Consider the following 24038-nt stretch of genomic DNA (forward strand, 5'->3'; position numbering starts at 1 on the left):
TTGGAGCTGAGCATGAGAGCGGCCTGGGGGGCCCTTTCTCGCTGTGCAGTTGTCACAGCGGCGACAAAGTCCTCCACATCCCTCTTGTGCTGCCCCCAGTAAAAGCCCTGACGGAGGCAGCACAGTGTTTTTGTGATCCCAAAGTGTCCAGTCCCCACCCCCACCCATGAGTACTCTGGAGCACAGCCTCCCGCAATGCATTTGGGACCGCCAACTGCCACCTCTCCTCTCCCGTAGCAGACTCCTTCCATGCCCGCTGTAGCACGCCATCAGCCAGCCGCAGTCTCTCAAACTTCGACCACAACCCTTTGGTCGCAAGTGAGAGCGCTGTCACCTCTTCCCATGGTGGCCTCACCTGCGCCTCTACCCACTGTAGCACTGGCTGTAGGTCTGTGTCCCGTCCCTGCTGCTGCCGCCATTCAGCCACGTCGACAGTCTGCAGCTCGCAGCAGACCGGCACGCTCGCCCGACACACTGTGGCACAGACACCCTCCTCTGCCCGCAGCTCTCTCTCCCGTCCCTCTCTCCGTTCACAGTGGCGGCAGCCGTCTGCAGTACAGGGCCGACGGGACATGGCGTCGGCGTTGGAGTGGCGTGCCCCTGCCCTGTGCACCACCATGAAGTCATACGGCTGAAGCTCCTCCAACCAGCGTGCCACCTGCCCCTCTGGCTCTCTGAAAGACATGAGCCACTGGAGAGCAGAGTGGTCAGTCCTTACAGTAAAGGGCAGACCACCCAGGTAGTACTTGAAGTGTTTGACGGAAGCCACAACAGCCAAGAGCTCCCGCCGGGTGACACAGTAGCGGCGCTCATGTTTGTCAAATGTTTTGCTGAAGTACGCCACCACTCTCTCCCCCTCTGGCCCCACCTGGGCCAGCACCCCACCCATGCCCACATTGCTCGCGTCTGTGTCCAGGATAAAGGGCAAGGTGAGGTCAGGGGGGGCGAGCACGGGGGCCTCGATCAGTGCACGTTTGAGGGTGTTGAACGCCTCCTCACACTCCACTGTCCAAGTGAAAGCCTTGTCCTTCGGCAGCAGGCGGTTCAGTGGAGCAGCAACGCTTGAGAAGCCCCGTACAAACCTCCTGTAGTACGAGGCCAGGCCCAGGAAGCTCTTCAGCTGACGCTGGTCGGTGGGGGTGGGCCAGTCTCTGACAGCCCCTACCTTGTCCTCCATGGTGCTGATCCCCTCCTTCCCCACTCGGTGGCCCAAGAAGGACACCTCTCCTCATGAAGTGGCACTTCTCGGGGTGGAGCTTCAGACCTGCGGCAGCCACCCTCTCCAGCACACGCCGAGCGCCCCCAGGGCTGACTGGAAGGAGCTGCCATGGGCCAGGATGTCATCGAGGTATACCAGACACTGCTGTCGGGGGATGCCATCCAGCACCCTGTCCATCAAACGCTCAAAAGTAGCTGGAGCGTTGCACAGGCCAAAGCACAGGATCTTGAACTGCCAGTGTCCTCTGTTAGTGGAGAACGCAGTTTTGGCTCTGGCCTCTGGGGAGAGGGGCACCTGCCAGTAGCCACTGCGGAGGTCTAGTGAGGAGAACCAGGAGGACCCCTAACCAGGTCCAGCGACTCATCGATACGTGGTATGGGGTACGAGTCCTTCCTGGTTACCTCATTCAGCCGCCTGTAGTCCGCACAGAACCTCAGCTTGCCCCCTTCTTCGGAACCATGACGACTGGCGCCGCCCAGGGGCTGTCTGAGGGCTCAATGAAGTCTGCCCGCTGCATCTCCAACACAGCCTTGTCTGCCGCCTCCTGGCGTGCCAGCGGGATACGGCGGGGACGCATCTTGATGGGTCGAGCATCACCTGTGTCGATCTCATGCTGCACCAGATGAGTCTGACCCACCTCTTCCTCACTCAACGCAAAGCTGTCTCTGAATTCAAACAGCAACTGCCACAACCGTTCCTGCTGCTCGGGGTCAAGACCAACACAGTTCCTCCCCCATATCTCCCTCACTGCAGACAGTGTCCTCTCCTCTCCCATCTGGGGTAGCTGGGCTGGGGGGTTGTGGCCCGGGCTCACAGAGGGCTGTGTCATGGAGGTAGCTGGGGGAATGTAACACACCGCCGTAGGTGACAGGGGGACTGGGGAAAAGTCACACACAGCTGTGGGGGAGGGGGCGCAGCCATGAGTCTCTGCTGCTTTAACTGTTGGAGTAAAGGGTTTGTTGGGTTGAGTGAATGTGACATTAGGGGGAGCCATGGTGACTTCCGTCCCTCCCTGGAAGCTCAGTGTGCCCCTATTTAGGTCTAACTGGCAGCCTGTGCTCCTAAGAAAGTCCAACCCCAGGATACAAGGGTCCTGCACAGCCGCCACCCACACAGGATGACGCACAGTCCTGCCCCCTACTGTCAGAGTCATTATTCCCTTCCCTTTCATGGGTGCCAGCTCACCTGTGACTGTGCGGAGCTGCACAGTTGTAGGCTCACACTGAGTCCAACCTGGCACAATATCTGGCCTCACCAGGGTTACTGTGGACCCAGTGTCCACCAGGGCGGAGCAGGGCACCCCCTCCACAGTGACAGGGACATGACAAAAGTCCCCAACACAGGTCCGGCCCACCACAACAACAGGCTCCATCCGCTTGCCCTCGTCTGCTTCTGGGGAAGTGGAGCCTTGCTTCCCGTCTGTGCCGGTGGGCTCCTCCTGAAGATGATGGTGGTTGGGATAGAAAGCCAGGGGTCCGCACTACCCGGTCTATGCGGACCCCGAGCCGTTTCCCTGAGCTCTGGGGGACATGGGGCAATCTCGGCGCAGATGGCCTGGCTGGCCACAACCCCAGCAGACCCTGGGACCAGGGCTTGTGTTCCGTGCCGCCTGTAGCGACACAGCCCGAATGAGTTTTGTCATTTCGGCCACCCAAGCAGGCTTTTCCGGCTCCGGGCTGCTCTGCCCCCCAGCTCGCACAGAGGGTGTGTCTCCCTGCACCCCCACCAAAGCCCCAGCTGAAGCCCCAGCCCACACCAGCTCCCTCTCCAAAGCCATCTCCAAGGCTGTCTGCAATGACTCAGGATGAGCCAGCTGGGTCTGTATGCGCAGCTCCGTAGGAGAGAGCGCCTGTATGAACTGGTCCCGTGCTAGCTCGCTCTGCACGGAGGGGGCATGTGAGCATATGCCCGCCGAGAGAGGCTCTCAATGTCATTAGCTAGCACCCGTAGAGGCTCTCCAGGCTGTCTGCGTCTATTACTCAGTTCGGAGCGCAGTAGCCCGGGCTGTACACACTGTCCATAGCGCCTCCTCAGTGCTCCCACTAAAGCACCATAATCATGCCTGTCCTCGGGGCTAATCAATATCAAACAGGCCAGAGCTTCATCCGTGAGGCATAAAGCCAACTGCAGTGCCCTTTCTTCATCCGACCACCCCCGAAAATGAGCTAACAGTTCAAACTGAGCATGAAAAGCTTCCCAATCCGCCTTACCGGAATACTTCGGGGTCTTAACAGATACGGACGCAGCCGGGAACTGGGCGCCGCCATGTTTGTTTACATCCTGAGCCCCAGATTCCTCGTCACGCCGCGTCGACGTCGCCACTTCGGTCCGCCCACCAGAATCCCGCGAAATACAACGACGAAGCACTCATGCCCGCTTCAGCCGCCATCGCTCTAACGTCCTCCCTCAAGCGGCCTCTGCGCTCCGACGCCCTGGCGATCTCCTCAGACAGAACCCCCGACGTCCATTCACACGCATCTCCTTGGCCATAATCGTCGCCTACCTCCACCTTCACTTTCGGATTCCCTCGACGCATTTTCAATCCCCGTTCTCACCTACGGTAGCTAGCCACATAAGTCAGCTAGCTAGCTGGCTAACTTGTATTAACGTTTTTACTTCTGACACCAATGTAGTGACCTGACTAGATCATAAAATGAGCAATTGTCCAGACAGAGGCTTGAGTTTGCGAATTGACGTTTTATTAAACCAACTTTACACAGGCTACTGTTTGGGCCGTAGCACACGCCAAAAAGATAACAGATAACCCACAAGCCAATCGTGACCTTCTCTTGGGAAGCCCAGACGTAAGAGAGAGAGAACAAAAAGCTGAACCTGGTCTTAACTTCCAATGCTCCACCCCCCCTCCACGCCACTCCGCCAACCACCAGGATGCCCGGCATCAGAACATTCCAGGCATTCCCGTGATTGGCAGATAGCAGGTTGATTGACATGTCGGACCCCGCGAACACCGGGTACTGGTCAGTACAACACAACCACCTCCTAGCCTAACACATAACACACAGCTGTCTGTGCGGGTCGCTACAGTATAAAAATGGTTGTAATTCCTACACGGTTCATACAATAATTTTGACAAAACCCTTAAATTAAAGATGAAAGTCTACACTTAAAGCACATCTTGATTGTTGACTTTCAAATCCATTGTGGTGGCGTACAGAGCCCAAATTATGCAAATTGTGTCCAAATAGTTATGGACCTGACTGTATATCACTTTCCCAAGGCACATCAATGAACAGGTTATAGAGCAAACAACAAAATTATCACAACACATAGGCTGTAATGTTGGGGGGGGACGGACGGACGACGACTTACCCAGTGATTTCACCCACGCACCGCCAAGACCAATAGGAACTCTCATTTGCAACTGTTGGACTAATGATTACACCCTCGATCAGCTAGATGCAGGCAAGAGTGTGCAAGGCGGTATTGAATGTGTCACTGTCTGTCACCTTGATTACTCAAAATTCTCTCGGTCTGTGTACCTACGTTGTAAACCTTCATTCATGGGCTGAATGAAAAATTAGGTTGTAGCAACCTCATGACGGGTACATGGAAAATGTAGTAGCCTAAACCTATCGATGTTACATTGAGCTGGGCAAATGAATGACAGTCATCCAATATGCTGTAATAGAAATAAGCCCAAGCTCATAAAAAAAGTATCATCCTCCCTCATTTTAAACGGCACCGACCGCCACTAAAGTGATTTGCATTGTGGCCAATGTAATGGGCATAGTAAAAGGCCAGCAACACTCTGTATTATTCAGAGCCCCATGAAGTGAAACCATATATAGATTCTACAAACCCTACTGAGTACTCCCTGTTTTTCCCATACAGTGCTATATTTGTGCCATATTGTCACGCCCTGGCCTTAGTATTTTGTGTTTTCTTTATTATTTTGGTCAGGCCAGGGTGTGACATGGGTATTTATGTGGTGTGTTTTGTCTCGTTTTTTTTGGAGGTAATGGGATTGTAGTTTAGTGAAGTAGTCTAGGTAAGTCTATGGTTGCTGAGAGTGGTTCTCAATCAGAGGCAGGTGTTTATCGATGTCTCTGATTGTGAACCATATTTAGGCAGCCATATTCTTTCAGTGTTTTGTGGGTGATTGTTCCTGTCTCTGTGTTTGTTGCACTAGATAGGGCTGTTTTGGTTTTTCATGGTGCGTTTTTGTAGTTGTTCGTTATCATCTTTATTAAAGCTGTATAAAGATAAACATGCTGCATTTTGGTCCTGCATTTTGGTCCTCCTCTCTTTCACCGGAAGAAAACCGTAACATATAGTGACCAGGCACCTCATTTTAAGACATTTGACCACAGTAAAAGTCCAGCAACGCTTCCTATGGCCTAGTTTTTTGTTCAAACTCATCTGATTTGTATTCTAGGGACTCTAGTGAGTAGACTGGACCCTAGCTTCATGGACACACAATCTATTGTTTTTCCTGTACAATGCAATTTGTTTGTGCAATTCAACAAAAGTACAGTAAGACTTTTCATGAACATTACATTTAAAAATTGCATCCTTGAACAATAGCACCAGTAAATAAACAAGAATCATACAATCAAAATAATGATTTATTAAAAAAAATATGAATGGTATATTTTTTACCAGTAGGCTTTTATTATGCCTTGATCACACTTAGAGCATTATTGCACAAAATGGAACGCAGCATCTGGATATGTGTGCAACAAAAGTTCAACATTTAACTTCTGATACCATTTCTGTCAAGCTGTCTACTCATACTTTGACGCATAAGTTTGATAAATCCAAGGTATGCACCACACAGAACACACTGCCTTTGCAACGCAATGATGCAAGGCAAACACAGCGTTCCATTGGAAATTAATGTAATTCTGGTGTACCAAAATGCAATGAGGCTGTCGGTGTGATAGAGGGGTAACGCCTTGTTCACACCGATAGTGTTATAGAGCAAAATAGTACACAGCAAATCTGGATGTGTGTGCAACAAAAATTCAACATTCACCTTCTGCTACAAAAAATAGTGCCGACATTGAGGGATGCCTCGCTTCTAGTCCTTTTTTATGTATTATTTCTTACATTGTTAGCCCAGAAAATCTTAAGTGTTATTACATACAGCCGGGAATAACTATTGGATATCAGAGCGATGTTAACTTACCAGCACTATGACCAGGAATACGACTTTCCCGAAGCGGATCCTTTGTCCGCACCACCCAGGGCATTTGAACTGATTCCAGAGGCAAACCCAAAACAACACCGCCGGTGGAAAGGCAGTCAGAGTATATTACTTGCTAATGTCCAGTCCCTAGATAACAAATTGGTCAAAATCAAGGAAAGATTTGCTTTCCAGAGAGACATCAGGGATTGTAACATACTCTGTTTCATGGAAACATGGCTCTCTAGTGATACGCTCAGTGCATCGCGCTGACAGGAATAAACATCTCTCCGGGAAGAAGGGCGGGGGTGTATGTTTCATGATTAATGACTCATGGTGTAATTGTAACAACATACAGGAACTCAAGTCCTTTTGTTCACCTGACCTAGAATTCCTCACAATCAAATTATCATTATCTCCCAAGATCATTTTCTTTGGTTATTATCACAGCTGTGTATATCTCCGCCTCAAGCCGATACCATGATGGCCCTTAAGGAACTTCACTGGACTTTATGCAAACTGGAAACCATATATCCTGAGGCTGCATTTATTGAAGCTGGGGATTTTAACAAAGCAAATTTGAGGAAAAGGCAACCTAAATTCTATCAGCATATTGACTGTAGCGCTGGAAAAACACTGGACCATCATTACACTGACTTCCGTTATGCATACAAGGCCCTCCCCTGTCCCCATTCGGCAAATCTGATCATGACTCCATTTTGCTCCTCCCTACTTCTAGGCAGAAACTCAAACAGGAAGTACCCGTGCTAAGGACTATTCAACGCTGGTCCAATTGGAAAAGCATTAAACATTTATGGCAATTTAGCTAGCTAGCTTGCACTTGCTAGCTAATTTGTCCTATTTAGTGAGGTTGCTGTTGCTGGCTAATTTGTCCTGGGATATAAACATTGAGTTGTTATTTTGGGGTTAGAGCGTTGGACTAGTAACCAGAAGGTTGCAAGTTCAAACCCCCGAGCTGATAAGGTACAAATCTGTCGTTCTGCCCCTGAACAGGCAGTTAACCCACTGTTCCTAGGCCGTCATTGAAAATAAGAATGTCTTCTGAACTGACTTGCCTGGTTATATATATATTATTTATTTTTTTACCTGAAATGCACAAGGTCCTCTACTCCAACAATGACTCCACACATAAACCGGTCAACCCAATCATTTCTAGTCATCTATCCCCCTTCCAGGCTTTTTCTTCTTTGAATTTATATGGTTAATTACCACGACGACCAACAACACAGTTCATCTTTCAATCACCCCCATGGGTATAACCAATGAGGAGATGGCACGTGGATATCTGCTTCTATAAACCAATGGGAGATGGGAGAGGCAGGATTTGCAGTGGGATCTGCGTTACAAATAGAACGGACTTCTATTTTAGGCCTTGGCAACGCAGAATCTCGTTGACCCATGCGAGCAGTGTAGGTGCAATAATTGAATTAATATAGATTTCTAAACTTATTTTGCAACGGTCGCACATGCGAGTGCTGTAGTCAGGGTATTAGCCTTTGCCACTCTGACATTGCTCATCCATAAATGTATATATTATTATTCCATTCCTTACTTAGATTTGTGTGTATTAGGTATTTGTTGTGGAATCATTAGATATTTCTTGTTAGATATTGCTGCACTGTCGGAAATTTCGCTACACTTGCAATAACATCTGCTAACCATGTGTATGTGACCAATAAAATTGTATTTAATTTTAGTTGCTTCAACATTCACCTTCTGCTACCATTTCTGTCAATCCGTCTACGCATACAGTTTGACGCATACGATCAATCCAATGTATGCACAACACCGGAACCCACTGCAACTGCTTCTGCAACGGAATGCTGCAAGGAAAATGCAGCTTTTCATTGGAAATGAATGTAATTCTGGCGTACTAAAATGAAAAACACTGTCGATGTGTTCGAAGCGTAAGGAGGACACTGGTGTGTTCATGCAGGAACCAATAGGTGCTCGATGTGGGGCGTTAATGCAGGAACCAATGAGATGCTGTATCATAAACATAGCTTTTACAGCGGACTTTTATTTTAGAGGTTACATCCAAAAACCGGAAGTAAATGTTTTGTTTATAGATTTTTTATTTAAAATACCAGGTCAACAATTTACATTGTTACATCATTCAAAACAGAACGCAGGTATTAACAATAAAATACTAAAACATACAAAAAATATCAATGAAATAATAAAAAAAATCAACTATTCTCGTGCAATTGTAATCACTCTGAAAAAATCTTATTATAATGATTCAGGAAAATGTTGTTCTTGCTGTTATTCACTAGGGTTAATGTTTTAATAAGATAGTTAAATTCAAATATGTGTAATTTTTGTATAGTATTTTGGAATGTTTGTTTATGTATAAAGTATTTGGGAACAAGAATAAAACAGGGAAACAGAAATTGTGTTACCGCCACCTTCTGTACTAGAGAAGGAGCGCATGTAAAACTGATTGAAACGTGCCTATCATCACCATTGCGGAGCTCCATAAACGTGTTCGCCCGACGGGAATTCAAATGTGTAGGCTACTACAGTAAGGTTACTGATACATTTGAAGGCGGTTCTAGTTTTACAACGGGAACCTCAGGCACGAGAGAGCGAGAAAGAGTGAACTTTCAAAGTTGGCCTACTCACCGAGTATTCTACGGGGAGGTCCATTATTGACGAGAAAATATAAATAGAGGTAAGCCTACATTTCCTCTGGCAATATTGCTATTTTCTGCCAATTTATAGAGTACAGACCTAGCTAACATACTAATTGACGCTAATGTGCTGTGCAAACTATTTTAATTATATATTTCCGGAACTATTTTCTGACACACACACAGAATAACCATTTTATTATTATAACTGCAACTTGTAATACCTTTTGGGAAGAGTTTTGAATACATGGTCATGGAAACGTGCAATTTCTTATCATCATGACAACATCTTCAAAATCACACCAACGTCCCTTAGGAGAGTTAGTATTTCCTTCACATAGGCTACTTAGGGTTACTAATTCAATATTTATCAAATTCCGTAGCAACCACGTGATGATTCAAATGTCTCTCCTCATGTGTTTTTTCCAAATCAAAATCTAATTTTATTTGTCACATACACCGAGTACAACAAGTGTAGACCTTACCGTGAACTGCTTACTTACAAGCCCTTAACGAACAATGCCGTTTTATGAAACTAAAGTAAAAAATACAAAAAGTAACACAATAACATAACGAAAATGAGGCTATGTACAGGGGGTACCTGTGGAGTGAGGAACGAGAAAGGGTGTCATAGGAACTTTCCCCTGGTTCCAGATAAAAGACAGAAATAAACTTTCCCTAGAGAATAACATTTCAGAATTCCAAGCATTCCTGGAGCTGTTCCCTCCCTTGTATTGGCTTTCCTTCTTTTGGAAGAGGAACATTGAGCCCCACTGACTGCCCAACTCATACCCACAGATAAAGGCAGGCTGATCAGCCCTACAGTACAATGTCATCATAGGACAAGAATACTTTATGTGGTCTTATAGGCTGGTATAGGAATGTAGGATGTTTTCTATTACAAATGTGTTAACTTCCATCTCTACAGTGAATTTGGAAAGTATTCAGACCCTTTGACTTTTTCCACATTTTGTTACGTTACAGCCTTATTCTAAAACTGATTCAATGTTTTTTTCCATCAATCTACACACAATACCCCGTAATGATAAAGTGAACACAGTTTTTTAGACATTTTAGCAAATGTATTAAAAATTTAAAAAAACAAATACCTTATTTATGTAAGTATTCAGACCCTTTGCTATGAAACTCAATTGAGCTCAGGTGCATTCTGTTTCCATTGATCATCATTGAGATGTTTCTACAACTTGATTGGATTCCACCTGTGGTAAATTCAATTGATTGGACATGATTTGGAAAGGCACACACCTGTCTATATAAGGTCTCACAGTTGACAGTGCATGTCAGAGCAAAAACCAAGACATGAGGTCGAAGGAATTGTCCGTAGAGCTCCGAGACAGGATTTGTGTCGGCATAGATCTGGGGATGAGTACCAAAATAATTTCTGCAGCATTGACGACCCTGAAGAACAGTGGCCTCCATCATCATTGTTGTCCTAGAGCTGGCCGTCCGGCCAAATTGACCAATCGGGGGTGAAGGCCCTTGGTCAGGGAGGTGACCAAGAACCCGATGGGCACTCTGACAGAGCTCCAGAGTTCCTCTGTGGATATGGGAAAACCTTCCAGAAGGACAACCATCTTTGCAGCTCTCCACCAATCAGGCATTTATGGTAGTGTGGCCAGACGGAAGCCACTCCTCAGTAAAAGGCACACGACAGCCCGCTTGGAGACTCAGACCATGAGAAACAAGATTCTCTGGTCTGATGAAACCAAGATGGAACTCTTTGGCCTGATTGCCAAGCGTCACGTCTGGAGGAAACCTGGCACCATTCCTACGGTGAAGAATAGAGGTGGCAACATCATGCTGTGGGGATGTTTTTCAGCGGCAGTGATTGGGAGACTAGGCAGAATTGAGGGAAAGATGAACGGAGCAAAGTACAGAAAGATCCTTGATGAAAACCTGCTCCAGAGTGCTCAGGACCTCAGACTGGGGCAAAGGTTCACCTTCCAACAGGACAACGACCCTAAGCACACGGTCAACACAACACAACACAGGAGTGGCTTCGCAACAATGTCCTTGAGTGGCCCAGCCAGGACTTGAACCCGATCAAACATCTCTGGAGAGACCTGAAAATAGCTGTGCAGCAACGCTCCCCATCCAACCTGACAGAGCTTGAGAGGATCTGCAGAGAAGAATGGGAGAAACTCCCCAAATACAGGTGTGCCAAGCTTGTGGCGTCATACCCAAGAAGACTCAAGGCTGTAATCACTGCCAAAGGTGCTTCAACAAAGTACAAAAATGTTAAAAAAAAAAAAAAAAATCATATTTTTTACTTTGACATTGTATGTAGATTGAGGCGAAAAAACAGTTGCATACATTTTTTAATAACCTTTTATTTAACTAGGCAAGTCAGTTAAGAACAAATTCTTATTTACAATGATGGCCTACTGGGGAACAGTGGGTTTATTGTTCTGCCTTGTTCAGGGGCAGAATGACAGATTTCTACCTTGTCAGCTCAGGGATTTGAGCCAGCAACCTTTTGGTTACTGGCCCACCATTCTACCACTGGGCTACCTGCCGCCCCGAAAGGTCAAGTGGTCTGAATACTTTCCGAATGCATTGTATGTCATGACAACCAACTGGGGACCATCAAAGTGACTTATCATTCATATCGATATAATTCTTGTTGTTGTTGTACATTGCAGCAATATGCTTACAGTACGTGAACGTGTTGGTGTTATGCCAATGCAGAGCTTAGTAAACATAGCGAGAGCACAGAAACAGCCTCCTCCATATGCTCGCCCACACCTCAACAGTCCGATACTGATGAACTCTAACTTCTCAGTTGCCTACTGTTTACATTGACTTGCACAAGCCGTGAGAAAATGAAACCGGCATACTCCAAGTTTGGGCTTTGATATTTGGCCATGTTTTTTCTGTTGTGTTCACTAACAAGGACAAGGTTTTAAAAAGTATTTGAGAAACAGTTTAAACAGGAATGATAAAAAGGGGGGGATGGAGAAGGCAGAGGGTGTGTTTTAGTTTTACTCCTGCAGCTGGTGTTTTTGTCCCTGAGAGTTTTGTGGGCGACTTGTGGTTCCCTCTAGGTGTGGCAACATTCGGGTCGGGATAATTATCGCAAACACTGGCTCCACTGAGAGTGGACATGCCAAACCAGCTCTGTATAGTGTGTGTGTGTGTGTGTGTGTGTGTGTGTGTGTGTGTGTGTGTGTGTGTGTGTGTGTGTGTGTGTGTGTGTGTGTGTGTGTGTGTGTGTGTGTGTGGAAGAGGGAGAAAGAGAAATGGGTCATATTAAATAATACATGTATTTTTATCGTCAGTTGCACACAAGTTCCAACAAAACTTGACTTCTGCTTTTAACCCAACCTCTCTGAAATGGAGAGGTGCTGGGGGCTTCCACAGTGGGTGCTCGGGGAGCTGTTGTTGTGGGGGGGGGTTAACTGCCTTGCTCAAGGGTAGAATGACAGATGTTTCACCTTGGGGATTCGAACTAGCAACCTTTCAGTTACTGGCCCAACGCTCTAACCACTAGGCTAAAAATTGTAGAGCGTTTGTGTGGTAAAAGCATGTGTAGTGAGTATGTGTGTGTATTCCTGGACAATGCACAGAGAAGCCTTTTTAGGCACAAGTGGGAGGAAAGATTTGTTCATACAGGTGTTGCCTTCTAAAGGGCCTTCTAAAATATAAAGGGAGAGGGAAATGTACAACTAGCACTAGACAGGCTGTACTGTATACACACACTTCACAAAATGTACCATTGTGCCTCTTGTCAGGTTGGTTGTAAGATCAGATGCAGATGTGAACAAGGTCATGTTGGATCTATTTTGAAGTGTCTTTTGTTTGTTTACTATTGTGTGGGAGTGCTGAAGTTAAGTAAATGGAGTGAAAAACCAAATGCCTCAACCACACTCTTCCTCCCTCTCAGTCTCACCACACACCCTTTACACAACAATTAACATTTGGGCAACAATAACATCTGTCTCTTGTTCAGTCTCTCTCCTTTCACTCTCTCTCTTCTCTGTCTCTCTCTCTCTCGTTTTCAATTCTTCTCTCCCCATTTATATTTATTTTGTATTTCAGTGAGACTACATTGATTTACTCTTTACTGCATTTCAAACTCTGTTGTCCAGACTGTCATGAATGAATGAATGATTGCTTGCCAATCATTCTGTGGGGAGTTCCCGAAGATATGTACACTGCGATAGAAGGCCCACTCATATTTTGATGGTTTACATGGGGCTATTTCGACTTCTGGAGAGTGACCGGGTATCAAGAGCTCATCTTGATATCCTGTAATCTGGCATAGTAGTGAGATTGAGTGCTTGTAAAGATGGAGGCTTCATTCAGTCCACAACTCAATACTCCTGTGGTAAAACTCTGTCACACATGAACATGTAACGAGCTGACTGAGGAGCTTTTCTTGTATATCTGATCGGTTTGATATGGTGTTATTTTGTATACTGTGATAATGGTCTTATGCTATGTTGTATAGGCCTTTAGTGCAGAAAAGGTGCTTTAGTATATGACATTAAGTATTATAACACTGAAAAAGCCTAACACACTGTTGTGAATTTGGGGGGTGGGCCAGGAGCTGGACTTGAACCAGGGACCTCATGAATGTCAGCACAATCCACAACCACTTTGTTGAAGAGCCTGCTCTTGATCGTCAGCAGGCCGCATAGTGCTGTATTTTAGACATGGTTGCTGCATTATCTATTTATTTAATGTAAATCAGTCCTTTTTGAAGACTCATTTTCCACTCTGCTGTTCACCTCATCCTCCCCGCTGCTCTCCTCCAGTTCGCAAATATTATAAATGCCGCTGAAATGTCACACTGCAGCTAATATGACACTTCGTCATTGAACAAATAACCATTTCAGTTCAGGGTGTTTTATGTAATTATATCCTCAATTAGTTCCCAGTGTCTGTCACACTTAGTTAGCGTATAAGCATATTATACTGAACAAAAATATAAACGCGACATGCAACAATTTCAAAGATTTTACTGAGTTACAGTTCATAGAGGAAACCAGACAATTTAAATAAATAAATTAGGCCTTAATCTATGGATTTCACATGACTGGGCAGAGGCGCAGCCAATTCGTTTGTTTGTAGAAGCACCATTTAGGCGATTACAGCTTTGAGTCATTTTGGGTATGTCTGTATCAGCTTTGCACATCTGGATTTGGGGATTTTCTAAAATTTTTCCTTGCAGATTTTCTGAAGCTCTGTTAAATTAAGTGGGGAGCCATGCTCCCCATCCAACCTAACAGAGCTTGAGATGATCTGCAGAGAAGAATGGGAAAAACACCCCAAATATAGGTGTGCCAAGCTTGTAGCGTCATACCCAAGAAGACTCGAGGCAGTAATCGCTGCCAAAGGTGCTTCAACCATATACTGAGTAAAGGGTCTGAATGCTGATGTAAATTTGATTTAAAAAATTCAACAATTTCTACAAAGCTGTTTTCACTTTGTCATTATGAGGTATTGTGTGTAGATTGATGAGGGGAAAAAACTTTAATCCATTTTAGAATAAGGCTGTAGTGTAGCAAAATGTGTAATAATCAAGGGGTCTGAATACTATCCAAATGCACTGTAAATGCCTAGAATGATGTTTTGTTAATGTCAGTATTGTATGTAGCTTAGAATTTATGCCTTGTATGTGAATCCATTCATTTTACAAAGGTGTTAAATAATACTTGCTTTGATATTAATTTCTCATGACCATTCCTTGATCTTAGTCAACTAAACGCATAATACTTGATTGCACGTGTTTTTTCTAGAATGTTAAATGGAGTCTGCTATTCAGTTTAATAGACTTTGTTAACATGCACATTACATAGTCTTATCATGGGTTGCATGTAAGGTATACAGTGCCTTCAGAAAGTATTCATACCCCTTGACTTATTCAATATTTTGTTGTTACAGCCTGAATTCATAATTGATTAAATATATATTTTTCTCATCTATTTACACACAAAACCCCATAATGACAAAGTGAAAACATGTTTTTAGACATTTTTTTTGCAAATGCATTGAAAATGAAATACTGAAATATATGCCAATTACCAGACACTTTTATACAAATTACTTATAGCAGTGTGTGTCTACAGTACATTTTCATATGGGTGGCCCCAGTGGGAATCAAACCCACAATCATAACTCAGCAAGTGCCATACTTTTCCAAATGAGCCACACAGGACTCCATGTAGGCTACATGCAGATCACCCCGTCATGGATTGGGGTTTCGTCTTGTGAAGTTGCTCGATGGTGATTTGCTGTCTTCAGAGAGGTAAATAGAGATCCATGGTTGAACAAATTAGCACACTTACGCAGCAAATCAATCAACCAAATGGAAACTTATGTAAATGCATTTGCTTCTATTAGCTTCACCCCTAACAAGGTCCTCCATTATATCATTAGCATGCATGGTCTGCCACGCCATCCACAGTGACTCGCTCTCTCATTGAGAAGTTCACAAGGTACTGTTTTACTTGCTCGGCCGGGTTTAGTTGCCATGGCAACATCTGTCAGAAATCGGGAAGAACGTGTTGTCCAATCCTGAAGCCTTCCCTATCTCTGCTTTATTTCAAAAATACATTCTGGGGAAGTTTGTGACACAGTTCACACAGTCATAGATTTTCCTAGATCAAGTATTCCCTCTGTTTTTGAAAAAAGAGTGAGCCTGATCAAAGCTGAAGTGAAGTCCCAGGGAACATCTCTCATTCTTCCCTGTTCTCTCTCCTACTCTGACTCTCTCTGTCTACCTTTCGCTCTCTACCTCTGTCTACCGGTCTCTCTCTCTGCTATGTGTTATACAGTATGTGTTCCCAATTGTTTTCTGAACATTTAATACCTTAGCCTGATTCAATATTGTTAACCTGCAGTAGTGGGCTGACTCAATGTTTTTGTGCAGTTGAATTACACTTCCTGATGTCTTTGGAGAGAGTGAAGATGCAGTTAGGGATAATGCATTGCTGGCTGTCAAGCGTTCCTATGCTGTGAGAGGGAGGCAGGGGACGTTTATTTATGAAACAGACACATATTTGGTGTTCATGCTGACATTGTCTACTTCCAGGGTGACAGTGAGGTTATGACTATTTTGATTTAAAAGCTGATTGAGGCCACAAAGGACTTACTGCATCAGCAGGTTTGACACTGTTAAGATATAGTGTACCATTTCTGTGAACATGCAGTGTTTTAAATTGACCACCAGTGGGTAAGATAGTCAAACGAAAGTGTCTCAACTCGTCCAAATATTGGAAAGAAACATAGTAGCGTGTGTGAATGGACTAGACTGAGGGATTGTGTGTGTGTGTTTGGTAGTTATTTAGTGTTTTACCATTTTATCATTACATCAACTACTAGAGTTGGTTCCCTCATCCCCCAATTACACTCTTATCTCATTCTCCACACATAAATAGGTGTTCTACATAACACTCCCCTTTTCTCACCTACTTTCATTTTTGCTCCAGTTTTCTTTCCTGCTATTTCTGTTCACCAGTCACCAGAACATTAGCAAGTCAGATTGAAAAAAAAATTAAAATAAATGGACCGACCTGAGACAAATAAGGCAATTGGGAAACCTAAATCCAGCATATAGTAAAAATGTCCTCTGTAGGTTTCTCATCATTCTTACATAAGACTATCAACATTCTGTTGTAGCAAATTTTCTACCGATTTAAATAATGTGCCAGCCTCCCCACCTCTCCCAGCCACCACTGTTGCGTAAGGACTACTGTTTAACATCTTTGGTCTATTTTACTTTTATCCTATTATTATTGTTATTTATTATTATTTTAGTTTTCATCCTACGGTTCTGTGTAGGTCTACTAATTAGCATAATCTCTCTCCATGCAAACAGTCCTCAACAGTAATTATGATTTGGGTAATTAGGTGTTCACAGACTTATGTAATTCTTAAGAATATACCGCCACAGTTAACCAGTTTCAGTTTCTTTGCTACTTAGCAAACAACTTCGGTGTTGGTTTACTGAACATTTTAGTACATTAAATAAACATTCAACCCACTGGGCACAGACGTCAGTTCAACGTCTAGTTTTGATTTACAGAGTTGTCACGACTTCCACCGAAGTTGGCTCTCCTGCCTGTTCGGGCGGTGCTCGGCGGTCGTCGTCACAGGCCACCGGTCCCTTTTTCGTTGTCTGTTTGTTTTGTCTCATTAGTTTCACCTGTGTCCTGTTGTATGTGCTTAATGGGCTTCCTTATTTAAAGTACGTGTACCCCTCCCTTGTTTTGTGCGGGATTGTATTTATGTTACGTGTGTGCGGTAGGTAGAGGTGTTCTTGTTTCTGGACCTGGCACCGTGTGTTTTGAGTGGTCCACATTACTAACCGCGCCTTGTGTTTTGGGCTTGTTGTTTTGTGCCGCATTAAAGTGCACCTTTTCCCAGTGGAACTCTGCGCCTGATTCCTTCCTCACCCACCTAGTCCCACGTGACATGAGTTGTTAACTAATGTGAAATCAACAAAACATTTCACTATGTCATTTGATTTAGGTAAAAAGTTGGGTGAAAAAAATATGAAATTCCCTTTTTTCAAATCCAATCGGTTTCCACATTGATTTAACATCACTCGCTAACTGAAGTGAAACTAAATTAGGGCTGGTTTCTATCAGGTCCCTACTGCGAAACAAACGTGTGTTTCGACCAGTCAGTCTGTTAGGAAGTGTGGGGGAGCATATGCAGAGGACTCTCATATCATCTATTTATTTTCAAACATGAATTACTTACCAGCCGGTGTGTTTCAACTAGTAAACACGATTTCCCGGTTATGGCACCAGAACTCTTATGTTCCCACAGCGGGGATGTGAACCATAGAAATAGAATTACTAATTATATTTGTATGATTATTAATTCTATATGGTGAGAATCTCAGAGGAACTCTGCATTTCTCACTTAACCGTTTCAACTGTGTATGTGCAATGTCTCTAAGCTTGCACTGGCTATGATGAGGCCAGCTTTACCACAGTTGCGCTTCACCTGCAGTGAGTTTGATTGGGGCTATCTACAACCTAAAATAGTTATTTGGCTGTCCCCATAGAAGAACCATTTTAGGGTCCAGGTAGAACCCTTTTGGGTTTCATGTATAGTAGAACCCTTTCCACAGAGGAACCAAGATAACCCCCCAAAAATATTGTATATTCTAAGAGTGTAGACCTATGCCATTGGTCCTATTGTTTGGCCTTAGCTCAGAAGCAACACTGTGTGCTACAGGAAAGGCTTGCTTTAAGCTAGTAGCTACCGTAATCAAACAACAGCATATTGGTTCTCATTCTTTATGGTGCCAGGTTAAGTGGATGAATCGATGCCCTTGGGGACTGGGAAACCATTACCAGTGAATTCGAGAGAATTATGAGACAGTGTTGCGTCTGCTGAACTATCTCGTGCAATCTAACGTGGAGAGGGTAATGAGTGATCCTTGGAAAAATAAACTGCTTTGGTTCTAATCAAAGACGAAGTGCCTGATATGCACGGTGAACACACACCGGTCCGCTGACCCGACCCGACTTGTGCCCCCAATACTCTCCGTATTTATCCGCATTTACCGCTCTCTTTTACCGCTCTGTCACTTTCCCTTATAATCAAATTTCCTGGAGCTCGCCAACGCACAACCAGCCACCTGTCTGAGAAATCTAGTGACGAGATTACTCATAATGCGAATGCAATCCCTTCACCGTTATTCACCCGCTATACTGTTATTCACCCGCTAAACGCCATGATGTACATACAGTAAGTGAGCCCAGTGGCTTGTGTGGGGCTGTGTGCATGCTTAGATGTGTGCTAGGTACGTTGTGATTTTTTTTTGCTTGCTGCATGTGTGTAATATCCCTTTCATACTACGACATTTTTTCGCCAACTTTACCATACCGCCAACTTTTTTCCCGATTTTTTCCTTATAACTGAAATGTAATTGCAGGTGTTGTGCCGAAAATCTCCCCTTCGCGTGAACGCGCACGCACTCAATTCTTCATTGCTGCAACTTGCTTGTTAGTTGAGATTTCTGCTCTTCACTCCGTTGTCAGTTTAGCATACATTTTAATTTTAGTCGCAGAAAGCATTTTTTATTTGTGTCCTTTGATCGCGGGGCAGCCACTAGTAATGTCTGCAGTTTTTTGCAGGTTGGCTATTTGTTTTAAGTGTATTAGTCTATAAATAAATCTCTTTGCCAAAATTCATCATCTCTCCCATATCTTATTGACTAGTAGTTGTTCTGAAATGTTTATTGCTTGCCTACATTTGATTCCCTCCTCTATGTTTAATATAACACACATACATTCATTATTGATTTCTGTTGCCTATCCTGCCATTAAGTTTGTTCTATTGAAAGTATTTGACTCTACTTTCTGTGGCACACATCAGAGTTAAATACTTTCTATAAAACAAACTTCACGTCAGGATAGGCAACCAAAATGAATGTATGTGTGTTATATTTAACATAGAGGAGGGAGTAAAATGTAGGCAAGCAATAAACATTCCAGAACAACTACTAGTCCAATAGGGAATGGGAGAGATGACAAATTTTGGCAGAGATTTATTTATAGACTAATACAACACCTGTATCAAAGCCGAAACTTTAATTTCCACCTAATGATCTAGTAATCAATTCAGTAAACTTCTGCCTATGGTTTAAGGCATCCACATACTTCCCACCCGGAATAGTTTGTGCATATATTATGAATAAATTTTATGACTGTTTTGGTCTTCGGCAAGGGTTTTCCGGCTGTTCGTGCACACACAATGTTTTCTCGAGGCAAGCTGAATTCGGTAGCCCAAGTCGATGCCCATTCGTCAGTGATTGGTCAACATTAGGGATTATTCACCAAACATTTTAGTTGGGTGTACAATTGCCCAATAAAAATCTCCTCGGCCAAAACGTAAAAATGAATGACAGATTTCTTGTGTTATTTTAGACGAATACTGACTATTTTGGCTACGGCGTCTCAAGATATACAAACAGAACTATTGCTGCTTTTTTGTCTTGTTTTTCAAGCAAAGGTCTTTTAAGGGAGTATGCGAGCACGCTCGTCAGGCTAGGGGCCAGCCGAATCAAGGCATGCTGACACCTTTAGTATGAAACTTAGTTTAATGCTGAGGCGGCATTGGCACGCACTACACTCTTAATGAAACTCTTGATGGTTGCTAGGCAGCACAATATACCATCCTCCTGTCAGTTCTAAACTTAGCAAGGAATGTCACTCTTCTTCGCATACCCTACTCTACTAAGCATGTAATGTTTTCTTTACCACAACTGGATGGATCCATAAAGAATTACTGTGGGAATGAAGAACATATTGGAATAAAGTAGGCTATTTCAGTTGAAGGCATTTATTGAAACTCAACCAATCATTGTAATACATTTGAAGCCATACCTGCGTGTGGTCAACTAGATGATAATTTCAGCACCGTTTTGATTGATTTATCAAGAGGAGTCAAAGGAGTCAATGTCAGATTTTGTTTTTCACTGAATCTCCGTTTCCGTATTGGTTAGGCAACAAATAGGCAGGGGAAATGTTATCTAAATTGAGGTGAGTGCTGCTCATGATCATCTTGTCTAGTTGACTCATCTATTTGAACATTTTGCCAGCATGTTATGCAGTTTAACAAGTGGATTATGTTGCTCTTCACTTGCAGTCGCTTAGTAGGCTAGGTCTACATTTGCCCAAAAGCTTGAGACGTCATTGACTTGTTTCAATCAATGTGATTTTGTTTCACTGAATCTCTGTCTGTATCGGCGATTTGGTTAATTGGTTTCTGGCTGCGCAAATAAGTGGGGGTTGTATAGCTCATTTATTCGTTTGCCCATCTATCACTGATCAGAAACATTCAGCATGCAATAATGTTGCCCAAATCAAATGTAGGCCTTTTATTTTGCTCAATCGCATGTATGCAACTACACAAGCTTCCTACGCGGAGGTTGTGAAATATTAACACGAGACTTGCATGCTTTTGAAAATAGGATTGCTATTATTTTCTATCAGTATCTTGATGAAGATACGCTCAACGTAAGACCCTACGTCTGCACCCTAACAAAGTGGGTAAGAAAGAGATGAAACATGGATAACAAAAAAAATATGGGCTTGGGCTCTGTTTCAAAAATATCACTTTATCACCTTCCTGTGACACAAGTTGTGTGGGAAAAATGATTTATTTTATTCTTACTACAACATATATGTGTAGTTTAAAAAACAAACATTTTATTAGTCTTATAGTGTTTCTTAGGACTTGCCAAAACAAATTAATAATATCTATTTTTGATGTATTGTCAATGGTTTTATTCATATAAACACCCACCCAAATCTGCACACCACTACTACCACTTGTCACAGGAATGTGGTAAAAATGGGCCTGTTTGGTAGGGGGGTCATACAAACATTGTCAGTTTTTTCTTAAATCGTGTGTGTGTGTGTGTGTGTGTGTGTGTGTGTGTGTAGGGGGGGGGGGCTATGAGTGTGTGTATGTGCGATTGATGGATTATGTTCTGCAATCCTTACACCCTGTCCTCTAAGGGGATTTTCCCCACCAATCTCATCTAAATCCCCGGGAGACAATGGCTGCGGGATTAGATTTGCGATGAGCCAACACCTCCCCTAACCCCAGTTTTGTGTCTGTGTCAGTCTCACATACACCCTTTTCTCTGTCTCAACACCCATTCATTACAAACGCACTAATTCTCAATCATGTTTGTAATCTGCATGTGCTGATGCATAAAGAAAGCATTCCTCGACTCTGCGTGGATATTGAGTGGAGAATATTATTATCCTATAACGGGAGAAATCTGATATGTTAGTGAAGATAGATTATGCTCATAACATCACTGAGAGATCTGATAGATATGCGTACATCGTGATTATGGCGGGTGAATAGGTTTTCACAGGGGCTGTTAGGTGTGACGAGTTCAGCATCAGGCTGGCATCTATTGTCACTGTCCCCGGGCTGAGAATTGTAATGGATGGACGGCAGGTGCCTTCTCACGTATCACTCTAGTTTATTTAGGGCTGAGGCCGATGTTATGTTTTGATGTTTGTATCACTATAGCTGTAATTAAGATGAGATAATAGAAAATGTGCTCACTTAAAAATGACTCTTTAAAGAAAGTTGGGTGCTGGATCCACGTTAAAATCCATTTAGGGCAGTACAGGGTTTTCCTGCAGTGTGAGTTTGATTGAATGCCACCCAGTGTGGATATAAGTGTGGACTGTGTGGAACTGTGTTTAGATACATACTGCCCGGTATGACTGCAAATCAAATAAAAATGAATTATATGGAGGCTGTGTGTGTGCAGGCTTTGCGGTAGATTTGATGAATTATTAAAGTTCCATTTCCTTTGTCGTTTCACACTAGGAGAGGTAATCTACCTTTGCTCTTCAGAGGGGCACACCGTTGTTTTTCTCTTGGTTTCTTTTACTGGGATTGCACAGTGTTTGATATCTGGTAATTGTACTGATCCCCTCTGTGTGGAAAGTCCACATTTTCCCCTGCCTCCTTCCAAAATAAAACACAATACATATTTTCAATTTTTTTGTGCAGCTGAAAAACCCAGGCAATGGAAATAGAAAATATAGTAAAATAAATGAATCTTTGCTTGAAAATGTTGACATTTTAAGGAATATTTTGGACCCACCGTTTGGAACCACTGATCTACATCCTATTGAGACAGTCCTGCTCTCAATATTCAAACGTTGATCATTGACATTGATCTAGCATGCCATTGACTTGTTCTCGGCATGAAAGTATTGATGTCACTCCACAACCATTATCATTAGTTCACTTGACAAAATAGGAATGTCACGTCCCAGTGGTATGGACTCCTCCTCTATTAAGAGTCCTTGTCTTGGACGTAGGGGGTCTGCTAGCCTATGATGACTACAATAGAATGTAGCCTCAGTCTTCTCCCCTACTTTAAGACTATTGTATTTCTTGGTCACTTTGTCTGTTTATTGAAGGTGGCTTTGTACGTATAGTGCATTTCACAACCTGCTGAGCCTTGAGTCTGTGTGTATAGTATTTACATTAAATGATCCATATTGTTGTCTGAATATGTTTGATGTATTTTTCCCAAATTCACAAGAGGTCCGTTTCCTCCTTCCTACCTGGACCAGCCTCCACTGCTATTTTAATGAATTGTTAAATTGTCATAATGTAGTTTATCATTGCTTGTTTTTTTCTTTAAAATGGGGCTACCAGGCATGGTTCTCTAAGCCTGTAGAAGAGAGATTATGCTGTAAGCCTGATGGACTGATACGCATATCTACAGGGAACTGTGCTACATTCCTTATTTTGTATGTTCAGCAATATGTGAGGTATATGGGGAAATGATTTTGAATAGGTATATTATACAGTATAGGATTTAATTTAATATCAATACAAATGCTGTTTTTAGATGGTCCACACAATTACCAAACATCATTAGCAAGCAATAAACAATGATAGACTGCAAGGCATTGAGTTACTCATAAGCCTGACATGTACATGCATCTAAGAACAAACTGAAAGTTCAATATTCTGCTACTGGCATCTTGGCGAGGGGAAAAATACAAGTTCAATCATAGTTGACCTTTTTTGTTCAAGCCTTGTTGTTGAAACCTTCGTCACCATTCATTGTTTTGAACCAGATGGTCACAGAGTTGCGGAGCGTGTTATTTTGTTTATAGCATATGTATATCTAGGGAGAGTTGCTTGCAGCATGGGATTCTAGCTGCAATGTGTGGGTATGTTTGTTCCTGTCGGGGGGATAGAGGTAGAAAACATGACTGTAGTCAAGCATCTATAGAGCGTAGGTTCGAGTGAGAGAACAACCTTAGAATGTGGAATGAGATGGCGAGGGAGGGAGGGAGGGAGAGAGAAAGGGAGATGGAGAACTAGCATCTTTCTGGTATGTTAACCAAGGAGCAGGTCCTCTTTTGTGTGGGGTTGATGCTCACGTGTTTGTGTATGTCAGAGAGGGAGAGCGAGGAAGAGGGAGGAACAGTGTGTGGTGCGAGGGAGGATGGGACGCAGGAAGCGGATTGGCTCAGCTCTG

The 24038-nt window shown here is 43.6% G+C and overlaps 1 protein-coding gene across 1 annotated transcript in view; it reads left to right on the plus strand.

Annotated features, from left to right (window-relative positions):
* Positions 1-8818: 8818 nt before the first annotated feature.
* Positions 8819-24038, plus strand: part of LOC135546540 (tetraspanin-4-like) — a 106673-nt gene continuing 91453 nt past the window's right edge. Inside the window, exon 1 of the mRNA XM_064975060.1 lies at positions 8819-9060. The gene's annotated coding sequence lies outside the window, so the exon portion shown is untranslated. The remainder of the gene's footprint in view (positions 9061-24038) is intronic.

The sequence above is a fragment of the Oncorhynchus masou genome, chromosome 1 (genome assembly GCF_036934945.1).
Source record: "Oncorhynchus masou masou isolate Uvic2021 chromosome 1, UVic_Omas_1.1, whole genome shotgun sequence".
Taxonomy (NCBI): Eukaryota; Metazoa; Chordata; class Actinopteri; order Salmoniformes; family Salmonidae; genus Oncorhynchus; species Oncorhynchus masou.